We start from the raw sequence: 12,712 nt of genomic DNA on the forward strand, positions 1-12,712 counted from the left end.
AACAGAGGCCTGTGGCAATCGTTGCCCTGACAGTTTCTAGAAGGTTTCTATTTTCTCATGATGATGATGAAAGTGATGATGACAATAGCTACCATGTATTGAACACATACAATGTGCCAGATGCTGAGTGAAACACTATAAATGTTTACTAAGTGAAATGTTCAATACCCATGGCAAGCCTGAAAGACGGGTACCACTATGATCCTCACTTAATAGGTGGGGGAAAATAAGGTTCAGAAAAGCAAAGTAACTTGCTCAAAGTCACACCATATGTAACTGGCAGAGCTGGAAGCTGAACCTGAGGTTGACTTACATGAAAATCCAGGCTCTTAACCGCAAATACTACAAATGCTTCAATATGAAGCAATATTCAAAACATAACCCTCACCCCAACCCCCACCTCCCTTCCCACCCTCAAATTCCCTCAGTATCTCCTTGATGGGTACAGTGAGCGCTGCTGATAGGCCTTGGACTTCCAAGGGAGCCGCCATCCAACTAACTGTCACGTTTGGGCAACCGAGGAAGGGAGTGGCAGGATTTCCTTTGGAGATTTCCGGAATTAGACAGCAGATTTAATGCATGCATCTAAATTCTCTCTCTCCCAGAGCCTCATTGAAACTACAGTAAGAGTTTATGTTTTGTTTTGTTTTTAAAGACAAAATCCCACCAGGATAGAGAGAATAGGAGAGGAGATAACAGCATTATAATTTATGAAGCTAAAATGTAGATAGACCAGGATTAACTGACTACACAGCACCAAGGAAGCTGAATCACAAGACAGCAGAGGAGAAAACTGGAAAGGAACGTGGTCTATATGGCAGAATCTTCCCCAGGCTCAGGAAGAGGAGTTCTAGATTATCTCAGAACTGGGAGGTAAAGTGGAATGGGGGGATATGGCCAGTGTAATGGGGTTGGGCTGAAAGCTGGTTAAGAAGCAGGCAGATCTCTAAATTCCCTCTCTGACTCTATGTCCCCAGGCATCTCCCTGTCCCCCAAACTGGAAGAGGTCTGGCTTGACCCTTGTCTGGTGAATTTCCTGCTCTGCTTTCCTAGTCCTGCTGGCCGGATCAGCGGAGGCCACTCTTCACCCCACAGGGACGTTCTGTGTTGCCCTACACCTGGGAACTGGAGGTACTGGAGGCAGGCTGCGGTGAGTTTGAAAGCAAAACCCAGAGGGCAGTCCAATCTCTTTGGCCATATTTCTTCTGTATATCCAATACCATGTCCACAACTCTGCCAGTGTCCTGATGGTTGTGGGCTCTACACATTCCCAGGAAGCTGAAGGCAGATAATGACCAGGGACAGGTCAGCCTCTCTTCTTCTGAAAGCCTTCATCTACTAATGGCCTGGACTCTTTCTTTAAATGCCTAGATTGTGCTTGCCAGTAAGGTTTTTTGTTTGTTTGTTTGTTTGTTTGTTTGTTTTGAGACAGAATCTCACTCTGTCGCCCAGGCTGGAGTGCAGCGGCATGATCTAGGCTCACCACAACCTTCGCCTCCTGGGTTGAAGGGATTCTCCTGCCTCAGCCTCCTGAGTAGCTAGGATTACAGGCACATGCCACCACGCCCGGCTAATTTTTGTATTTTTAGTAGAGATAGGATTTTGCCATGTTGGCCAGGCTGGTCTTGAACTCCTGACCTCAGGTGATCCACCCACCACGGCCTCCCAAAGTGCTGGGATTACAGGTGTGAGCCACTGCACCCGGCCAAGGTTTTTGTTTGTTTGTTTGTTTTGTTTTGAGACAGGGTCTCACTCTGGTCACCCAAGCTGGAGTGCAGTAGCACAATCACGGTTCACTAAAACCTCCAACTCCCTGGTGGGCTCAGGTGATCCTCCTACCTCAGCTTCCCAGGTAGCTGGGACTACAGGCATGTACCACCACACCCAGCTAATTTTTTGTATTTTTAGTAGAGACGGGGTTTCCCCATGTTGCCCCGGTTGGTCTCAAACTCTGGGCTCAAGCGATCTGCCTGCCTCAGCCTCCCAAAGTGCTGGGATTACAGGTGTGAGCCACTGTACCTGGCACCACCACTAAGCTTTAGAAAATGAAGCAATTTACAAGTTTTAGTCTATTAATAAGTGATGAAGCTCTGTAGAAAAGCAGGGGAATAATTATCTTTTATCAGGAAGGTCACATGGGGATCTGCTTGGGGGTTGTCAACATTCTACTTCTTGACCTGATCAGTGTTGACAGCAGATTTTCATTTTTTACTTCTTTATTAAACTGTACATATAGGCCTTGCACACTTTTCTACATCAATGTTATATTTCATAATAAAGGGAAAAGCTATATACACAACTTGATACCAGTAATGTGAAATATATAGAAACAAATGACTGAAATACTGCACTCCAATATGTTCACACAGTAGTTGTTTCTGGATTATTTAAACATTAAATGTTTATGTATTGTATTATGCCATGAGGTTTGTGCTTTCCACTTTTCTGCATTTTCCAAGTTTACTACAAAAGGTACATATTACTCTTATAATCAGAAAGTCATAAAATATATTTAAAGAGACAAAATTGAAACTAATAAGGATCAACACAAAATAGATGAGCCATCTGTGGAAATCTGCACAGAAGAATACTACCTAAAGAGATTGGTGACGTGCATGATCTCACTAGGATGAGCTCAAAGCTTGCAAGAGCCCAGGGTCTATTTCTAGGGCTGGCTCTTGGAAGCCAGGATAGTTGTTATCTCTGGGAAGAGGGAGGGGCACACAAGGGGCTTCTAAAATATTCTGAATGTTCTATTTCTGAACCTGGTTGGTGGGTACATGACTGTTGGTTTTATTATTATATGTTTTATATACTCTTCCGTATGTATGGTGTGGATTCCAAAAAAAGATTTCCTTTAGAGGAAACCAGGATCATGTAAGTAGAAAATATGGTGCTATGTTGAAGGAAAAACTCAAGTTTATATAAAATCATCATCATTTATAGGTTTAAAAAGTTGCTTTGGAATTTTGGTCTAACTGACTTGTCTTTTCTGCAGCAAATCATGCTCCTTCTGGACCTGCTCCAGGCAGAGGGGATTAGGGTGGGTTCAAGGCTGCAAGTACTTAGCTCAGCACACTCTCCTCATGGGATTTAGGGTTTGTCTGGTGTTGGCTCTCTGAGCGCTTGTCAGGAATGCCAACCCTTCCAAGGTTCAAAATTTGAAGGCTGCCTTCCTACCCCAGATTTTGTCCAAATAGATACTCAAGTATGTGTTTCAACTACAAATGACCCTGTGCTTTCCTGCTACTCCTCTCTTTCATGGTAACCTGTCTGATGTCCTTCCTTCCCTACATTTATGGGAGGGGGATCTCATTCTCTGTTCTCCTTTCACCGAAGCCTCCACCTTCGGTCTTCTTCTGACCCGTCTGGTTTTCCTGGAGCCACCTCCTCTCCTTACCACCCTCACACTTTTGTAACTTGAGGAGAAATGAGAGATCACCTAGTCAGGTCATCATTCTCTGTAGATGAAGAGGCCCAATGGTTTGCTCAAGAATTGCCAAGTGAGTTAAAGACAGAGAGTATGAGAGTCAGCAAGACCTACAGAAAGCATCTATCCTCACTGTTTTGCAGGGACTTAGTCTTTGTGTGTGGACCCCTGGAATGCCACCCACTAAGAAACGTTGGCTGACACCAACTCCCCACTTGGTAGGTGGGGACACTGAGACTCATGGTAGGAAAGGGCCTTGCCCTAAGCCAGGGCTGAGTGGAACTCATCACTCTGAATTTTCAGTCCAGGGCATCTTGTTGCGACTATCCCAAAGGCAGCCACTTTCCCTGGTCTGAAAGACAGGAAGAGAGAAGAGAAGGGTGGAAGGCAGAGTATGCAGCTTTGATGCATATCCTGGTGAAAAAAGATCTATATGAGAAGCAAATTTCACGAAAGGGAAGAGAAGAAAGTGTGCCATACATTGCTGGCCCATTTCAACCTTGCTTTGATTCTTGCTGAAAAGGATACCCTGTATTTCTGAGTTCAACATGCAGGCCAGTGTTGGGGAAGCCACTGCACCTCTACTTTAGCCTCCAGGGCTGTGCGCCTGCAAATGACCTGCAGCCTTGGTGCCTCGCTCTCCAGACTGCATTTTGGAAGATGGGACAGAGGCTTATGGAAGCCCACATTAGAACAGGGGAGCAGAATGGGTGAGATGGGGGATCCTTGATAGTGAACCAGATGAAGGAATGGTAGTCAAATGCCAGGCCTCCTTTGTGACTTCAATCCAAAGGCTCTGAAGCCCTTCCAGGGCGGAACATCGGGCATGTTTACCCCCACTGTCCTCAACAGTGACAGAGGTGCAGTATTGGGCAGCTGGCCATTTTGAATGCAACCTCCTTAATCTCAAATGGGAAGGCTCCCAGCAGGACCCCTGTAATGCACACCTGGAGGAAGCTAGACTAACCAGAACCTCAGTACAGTTCCATCTGGGATGCCCAGGTCTGAGACGAAAAAGGTAACTCTCTTTTCTGAGTCCTGGCCCAGTTATGTCTCTCTCCGCCTCATTCTCTGAGATGCCTGTCTCCCCTTTTTTTGTCCCATCAGGAGGCAAGAGCTATCACTAGGCCAGACTCTGCCAGAAGCCAAGCCAGCTTGTTATCCAGCTTCTCAGGAAGCAAAGAACAGCCTTGTTCCTATCTTATCTCCACTGTCCCCTGTCCCCGCTCCACCTCCCAGCCATTCAGCTTCTGGCTTTCCTAGAGCTGCCTGCTTCTTTGTGGTTCTCCATTCCTTGAAAAGACTTTCTAGTCATTAGTGTCTATAAATGGCCACTTAGCCCAGATTACAGTGAGGTCAACAGCTGGGGCTCTGAGAGTTGTCACACACTGGCACAGGAGAGGAGGCTATTCCCCCAGAGAATTCGGAGGGCACTCCCATCCACTTACAACAAAAAGCCCATCCACTGTGCTTGGCAGTAGGTGATCTGAGAACTAATGGAATCAGGTTAATCCTGTTGCACTGTTCAGTGAGGAGAGCAGTGATGGGCACTGGAAAATACCAGAGACGAGGCAGGAGACCTGAAATCTAGGCTTAGCTCCTCATATACTTGCAGCTGTGTGACCTCAGACAACCAGTGTTACCTCTCTAAGCCTCAGTTTCCTCATGCAAAAGGAGGGGGAATAACAACAGAGCCCACTGCTTGGGGGTGTTGTAAGGACAGGATGAAAAAACAGAGAAATCCCTCAGTACAGGACTCAGTGCAGTGGACACTCTTGCAAGGGCTGGTTCGGCCTCCTACCTCTACCCTCACTGGTATAAACAACTCTGGCCTAGAAGTCAGATGACCTGAGTTTTAATCTCAGCTTTGCCATCAGCTGTGTGAACTTGAGAAAGTCCCTTTCCTTTTTACACCTATTGAGATGATCATGTATTTTTTGTCTTTTATTCTGTTAATATGGTGTATTACGTTGATCGATTTTCATAGATTGAACCAGACTTCTATTTCTGGGATAAATCTCACTTGGTCATGGTGTATAATCCTTTATACACATGTTGCTGGATTGAGTTTGCTAGTGTTTTGTTGAGGATTTTTACATCTTGATTCATAGGGGATATTGGCGTACCTTCCCCTTTTAGGGCCACAGTTTCCCTACGATGATGTAGTTGAACTAGATCGCCTCCAGGGTCTTTCAGGACTCATGTCCTCTGATTCTGTGAAACTAAGAAAATTTAAGAAATCGTGATTCACAGGCATCGGGCAGGAAAAACTTAGACTCCTTGTAGCATAATTAGGAGGCCAAATATTCAGTCTGCTTATTTCTCAAATAACTTTAGTGTCTTCAGTCTGCCCCAACTCTGATGCCTTATAATCTTTAGATGCTTATGATGGCAACTAAAGCCTACCAGCTAATTCATTTTAAAGTTCTTCCAAATGCATAGGGTTTTATTTTTTCTAGACCTGGGTTCATATGGGGAATTCGACAAACAATGGAAAGGGGGAAAAAACAACAATCTAAACACTGAGTGACAAAGTAACAAAGAAAGAGTCTAGCTATCAGCCAGTCAAGCCAGCCTTGGCTTTGTTATCCAAAGTAGTCAGTCTAATTCTACCACCAGTTTCTGTTCCTGTAGTTGTCTACTGCCTGCCAGGGACTCTGCCTTCCTAGCCACAACTACCAAGGGAAGGATGTGGTGACCATACCAGTGGCTGCTGACATCTCCTGCCATGGGAAGCATAATTGCCTCCAGCAGCCACCCCCTTGGAACCATCACTGTTGCTGCACTTGGCCTGGGCTGTACTCCCCGCCAATGACTGAACATGGTGAGCATAGTAATGCAGGCCCACTTCTGTGAGGAGCAGGACTCCTCCAGTAGGTGACTTTGGCTCAAGGACTCTCTATTGGCCTGGTTGAGCTTTTCCTGAACTGTGCTACTGTCTAAGACTCTTCTTACCCAATCCTCCTTCTGGCCCCAGTTGTCACAGACCACCTGCATTGTGGTCTGAGTCTCTCCCCACCTTCTCTTGCTCTTCCCTGTTTATCTTTCACAGGCATTTCCCCCAATACATTCCTTGAATGTCTAACCCAATACTGGTGCCTGACTTTTGGCAGACCTAAGCAGACACAAAGGAGCACTTGGTTACCTAGCAATTCTTCCTGCCACAAACATCAAGGGAACCCTTTTTCCCTCACCCCTCTGCCACATCCCACACTGCCCTAGTGAACAACCTCAGAGAGTGCTGTTGTGTAATATTAGGCTGGTGCAAAAGTAATTGCGGTTTTTGCCATTACTTTTAATGGTAAAAACTGCAATTACTTTCGCACCTACCTAGTATTTGTGTTCCCCCAAATTCATATGTTGAAATCTAATCCACAATATGATGTTATTAGGAGGCAAGGCCTTGAGGAGGTGATTAGATGATGGGGTGGAGCTCTCCTGAATGAGATTAGTGTCCTTATAAGAAAAAGCCCAAGGAAGCTACCTTGACTCTTCCATCATATAAGAATGCAGCAAGAAGGCACCATCTACTAATCAGGAAGAGAGCTCTCACCAGACACTGAATCTGCCAATGTCTTGATCTTAAAGTTCCCAGCCTCCAGAACTGTGCACAATGCATTTCCATTGTCTCTAAGCCACCCAGTCTATGGTATTTTGTCATAGCAGCCCGAACTGACTAAGACAGTGAGCCACATGAGAAGTACCCCATCCCCTCCCTTAAGCACTTGGCTCACAGATCAGTGAGTTCATTTCTGCCTGAGTTTTATTGTTATTCTGTAGATTTCTTGGGCTAGATATATTTTTCTGTTATTTTCCTTCTTCACCTCAGTCATGAATTGGTTGTTTTAAAAAAGACAATGTAAGTCATGGGGAAACTCCGGACAACTCTACTCTCCTAGGGTTCCTGATAAGAGGGGATTCAGTTGAGTCCTCTGATGGTCTCTACCTGCCAAAGTCCAGCAGCCCTTAGCAAACATGCTGCTCGTGCCCTGTAGAGAAGGTTCTGGTGTCCCACCATACTTCTCTCTCCCTCATGAAGGGCTTGCAACCCAGCAAATGGATGGCTTATATGGGTCTGTTTCAAAGGAAGAAGAGCCAGCTCTGGGAAGCACAACAATGAGCATAAGCATAACCTACTACTGTGCCTGGGAAAGCAGACAACTTTTTTGATGTATGACTATCTAATGAGAATGGAATCCATCAATTACCTTAAACTTAGGCACAGTCTTCAAATTCAACATTTGTGGGATATACTTTTAGTCAGTTTGTATACTTTATTTGTAATAAATAATCTGGCTTCTCTAAAGAAATTATTTTAAGTGTTTGGTTTGGTTTGATTTAACGGTAAAACTATATCAGTGGCAGAGAATTATAGCAATGGTGGTAAACTATAGAATATAATAAATTCATATCCTATTCCTACATTTGAAGCTGCCTGCAGATGCGTTCAAGATGCAGCCAGAAGTCAGGAGACTCAGGCTATTATTCGGGGCCCATCATTTTACAGCCTTGCTGGACTCCCACTTTCTCAGGGGAAAAATGTGGTGTTCATCCAGATTAGCTCTCCAGGCCCTGTTGAATTGGGCACTCTGTAAGCTGGAGGATCTTCTATTGTCTTCACCTAACTATCTATCAACAACCCGAATGGGCATGGGGGAAGAGGGAGCTGGGCATTGACTCAAGGGGCTGTTATCTGAAGAAGAGAGGCCCAGGGTGTCTGGTAGAGAGATACCTTGGGCCCGGAAGGCACCAGATTCCCAGAGAGGTAAGGCGGAGGGGCCATGAAAAAGTTGGCTGTAGATGCCAGGGACTCTGGGACTCTCCAGTTGTGTGTTTGTGTCTTCCGAAGACTTGTGTTTCATTCCTTTGGAGCATGCATAATCATACATTGTGGGATGTGTTATATAGATTGCTCAATAGTTCACCACTGTAATAAAATACTATGACTGGAATCTGCCCCCAGTCTGCCTTTGATAGCACTTGTGCAACACACATTTACTGAGCATTTACAGTGATCCAGGACCTGTGTTGTGAAAACATCGATGGACAAGGCAGATATGGTCCTTGCCCTTTTAGAGCTGGCACATTCACGTAATGGTGGAGCATGTCAGTGAAGATTTTTAATAAAGGCTGGTAAGTGCTATGAAGGAACATTGCAGGGCACTAGAGAACAAATAACAGGAGAACCTGACCTAGGCTGGGGTGGGGCGTTGGTTAGAGGAGGCTTCTCAGAGGAAATTGGGTTTAAGCTGTGACCTGAGGATGAATAGATGTTGGCCAGGTGAGGGGCCCTGGGGAAGAAAATTGGCAAAGTTCCCAGACCAACTTGATCTATGTCACAGCTTCACCCAGTGCCACTCCTATTCTAAGACCCGGTGAATACCCAGGTCACATAGGGAGAATGCTTGCAAAATGTAGCCTAAGGATCCAGGATTTCCTTGGGAAAAGAGCTGTTTTCTGCAGTCAAGTGGAATCATTCCACAGACCGCTGTGCTGTAGTAGATGGGGTTAGGGAGGATGGAAAAGCCTTTATCTTTCTGTTTCTAATTTCTTCGACTCCAGAAAATTCACTTTCCTGAAGCTCTAAGGTGTTCTTCACTTTCAGCCTCAATTGTTGAAAATTAGATTACAAACTAAAGCAGGAACTCCATGATATTTAAGTCGTTCATACAGTAGAGTTGGGTGTGTCCCATTTATAAAACAATCCATCATAAGTCAGTATAGAGCAGAAGAGATAGCTAAGAAAAATCCCTGAGTCCTAAATGTCAGAATCAGAAGGGCCCATAAGGATAATCTACATTAGAGATTCTCAAAGTGGAGGGGCGGGGGTGTCCTTGTACTAGCAGCAGCAGCAGCAGCTCCTGGAAATCTATTACAAATGCAAATTCCAGGGCCCCACCCATATCTATGGAGTCAGAAACTCGGGATGGAACCCAGTAATCTGCATTTTAACAAGCTCTCCAGGCCACATTCCAATGTGAGAATCACTAGCTTAATCCAATCCTCTCATTATACAGAATAGGAAACTGAATCTCAGAGATGCATGGACCACCTGACCCCTGGTCAAGCCTTGCTACCACTGTCCAGCAGGATGTGATATGGATGATGGATCAGTGACCCCCATGTGCTGCTTTCCAACTTCCTCTTTCCCAATTGAAGTATTTTTTTTCTTTTTATTGCACTCTTACTTTCTATGCCAAGGTGAGCATGGTGGCCAGCAGTCCCTGAGACATGAAGAGCTATATACTGACCAAGTTCAGAGGATGACACATCACCTAGGGTTTCTGGATTGGAGTTGGATCCCTTTGGGAAAGGGGTAAATAGGTTTTCCCTAAGAGTGGGCATTTTGGGAGGTGTATGCATGGGAAGGAAGGTGTGTATGAATGAGGATGGCCAAGAGGTTGATTGCAACAAATACTGTTGGTTGCCAGCACTAAGTCTTCCTTCTCTTGACACCTTCCCCCATTTTCATTTAGGCAGCTTCATTTGGTCCATACCACCTCCATGCTTAGGGGAAACTTGGCTCCACACAAGGTTCTGGAGGGGGACACTCAGCTGACATGAAGCAGCATAGTAGGCTAGTAGGCACCTGATCCATTCACACTAAAAAGCATGAAATTCGGGGGGCTTCTGGGAAAGAAGCTTCCTGGCTCTTCTGACAGAGATTCTAGAAGACATTCTCCTGCTCTCTGAATGGGGCAGGAGGAAATTTGTAGCCTCTGTAGTTGCTGGCGCTATCGTGTGTCCACAAGAGGGAGCCAGCCTTAGGATGAGGCTCATGCCACGAAAGGCAGAGTAGACAGCCAGAAAGAAACAGCATCTTTGATGACACTGAGGAACTGTTGATTCAAACCAACCCTGAAGTCTGCCCAACCGCTGGACTTTAACTTTCAGGAATCAGTAAGTCCCCTTTATTGTTTAAGCCAGTGTGAACTGCGCTGTCTGCTAATTGGGACTGAATACATCCCAACTGATAATCTGGCCTGGCCTCTCAGACCCCTGAGTTCATGAGGTCTGCTTTATACAGCCAGTCTCACATTAGAAAACACCCAATTTTTAATGATGAAGCTTAGGGCCTGCCGAACCCTGCTCAGCCTTGAGTCATGTTCTTTTATCTACAGACCAGTTCATTTACAGAGAGAAATCTAACACACCTGAACCATCCGTACAATGCACTCTAGCAAATACATTCAGTATGGATCAAATATCACAATCCTGGGCTCTTCATTCACATCTGAAGTGTGGTACTCAAGCTCTTCAATATGCATTAGTTGAATGTGATACACATTTTAGATACTATAGACTAGCTTAACAACATTAAGAATTTCTGGATCATATTCAATTCTGATGTAAACTAGAATATGTACTTTGTGGATTTCTGTGAAGAAAATAATTGATTATTTAAAATGGGATTCATCTATAGAAAATAGGCAATGCTAGCTCCTAAAAGCAATTATTGGCATCCAACTCCTGAATTTTTAAATCCCTTAAAAAGTCCAAGAACATACCAGAAACTCAAGATTTGGTTTCAAAGGTAGTAACTCTAAACAAAAAAAATTAAAAGCCTGTAAAAGGTATTGCTGGGTAGGATGGTGATGGCTCTAGAAACAATTGTGAGAGCTCATTCTCTTTCTCAATTCCTAGTCTAATATTGTTTTAAAAACTTTATGTAACAAGAGAGTGAGAAATAGACACAAATCAAGTTCAGGGTTACAGAGCAAAGCCTACCCTTCAGGAGCCTCTTCTCTGGGGGAAATTTCTGAGTTGGAGTTGGCTTGGACAATCAGCTCGGGCAGGACAGATGGGGGATGTGGCTGCTACCCTTGCAAGTGGGATGTAGGGGAGCAGGAATAAAGTAGATTGTTTGGAAAAGAGGAGTAGATATCTAGCTTTCCTCTCTACTGAGACAAAGGTACCTGGAGCATTCAATCAGTTTAGCAGAGCCTTACTTACCCAGAGACCTTCACTCCAATGCTCTGTGATGAGTTCAGAGGCCAGTAGCCAAGATAGGGGCAAAGAATTGGGGGAAGGAGGGAGAGTTAGTGGGAACATCACAGTTGTCTTCAAATCTCTAAAGGGCTCTTAAACCTTGGGGGGTCATATTGTACTAGAATGTTGATGAACCTCAAGGTTTGTAATCTGTCTCAAAAGTGGGTCATGGAGGATTCTAAACTCTAAACTGGATGTCAATCTAGCTCTGACAAATCACAATGCAGACTTTTTGTTCGCAGCAGGGACTTGAAGTCTTTTAAGTTCCTGAGACCATGTCACCATTCAGAAAGCCAACTTACACAATTTTATTAATGAATGAGTCCTTGGTTGTAATCTTGCCTCTTGCAGTGCAGAATAACTACAGGGCTTGGAAGAGTGGTTCTGCCCACCAGCTGCTATGGAACAAGCTGGGCAGAATAGATCTATATGATTCCAGATCTATATAAATGCACAGGGAATTGACATGGTCAAGGCCACTGCCAGAGGCTGCTCTTTCAACCCCATTCTGCTTCTTTGATCTGTATCAATCTTGAACTAGGGCAATTCATAGAGCATAAGGGAGTCAGGAGACCTTTCTGGGTAGGTGGGTGGGGGAAAGGGCCTCCTTGTGATGTAATTATTCTTCCAAAGCAGACATTTCCAAATTAAAAGTCAACAAAGCAAACAAAAGAATAAAGGAAATGAATAATATGGCTGTCAAAATGATAAGAACAAATAAAAACAAAAACCTAAAAAGATAATTCTCACAAAGAATGTAGAATCTGTGATCATGAGCTAGTAAAATAAACCTCTTTTTTTTTGTTTTAAACCAGTAGTGGGAACTTATTCACATACTATCAAGTTTTCTTATAAGTTACATTTAAGCCTACCAGGAGAACATATGCTTAACAGCCTTCCAAAAACGTTCACTTTGCACTGTGTTAGTCATAAAGAAATAGCAGAGTTACAAACACACCGTGTGTAAGTGAAGACCACTCACTGCTCTCAGAACTGACCAAAATTGATTGGCTTATGTTAGGAATATTACCACCACCCCAAAGTGGTATGAATGAATCTTAACCGGGGAAAAGTAATAAAATGAGTGGCCTGAATTTCTAAATTAGCTGGTTTTGGCTTTTTTTTTTTTTTTTTTTTTTTTTTTTTTTTTTTTTTACCATGTGCTGCTGTCACTGTGGTATGTGAAATGGCAGCCAGAAGTTTTGTTTTGTCCTTGTAAATTGCATTAAATGATGACAACAACAACAGCAGAAACAACAGAACAACCAGTGCAAATTACCACTGGCGGTATAA

The 12,712-nt window shown here is 44.2% G+C and overlaps 1 protein-coding gene and 1 long non-coding RNA gene across 20 annotated transcripts in view; one reads left to right on the forward strand and one right to left on the reverse strand.

The window, feature by feature from the left end:
- The window catches only part of LOC105495896 (mastermind like domain containing 1), a 144,499-nt gene that overhangs the window by 17,653 nt on the left and 114,134 nt on the right, over positions 1–12,712 (reverse strand). The window lies entirely within an intron of this gene.
- Positions 573–12,523, forward strand: LOC139360575 (uncharacterized). Its single transcript, XR_011618060.1, has 3 exons — positions 573–873; positions 978–1,150; positions 6,065–12,523. It is a non-coding gene; the product is annotated as an uncharacterized lncRNA (long non-coding RNA).

This window comes from Macaca nemestrina, chromosome X, assembly GCF_043159975.1.
Source record: "Macaca nemestrina isolate mMacNem1 chromosome X, mMacNem.hap1, whole genome shotgun sequence".
Taxonomy (NCBI): domain Eukaryota; kingdom Metazoa; phylum Chordata; class Mammalia; order Primates; family Cercopithecidae; genus Macaca; species Macaca nemestrina.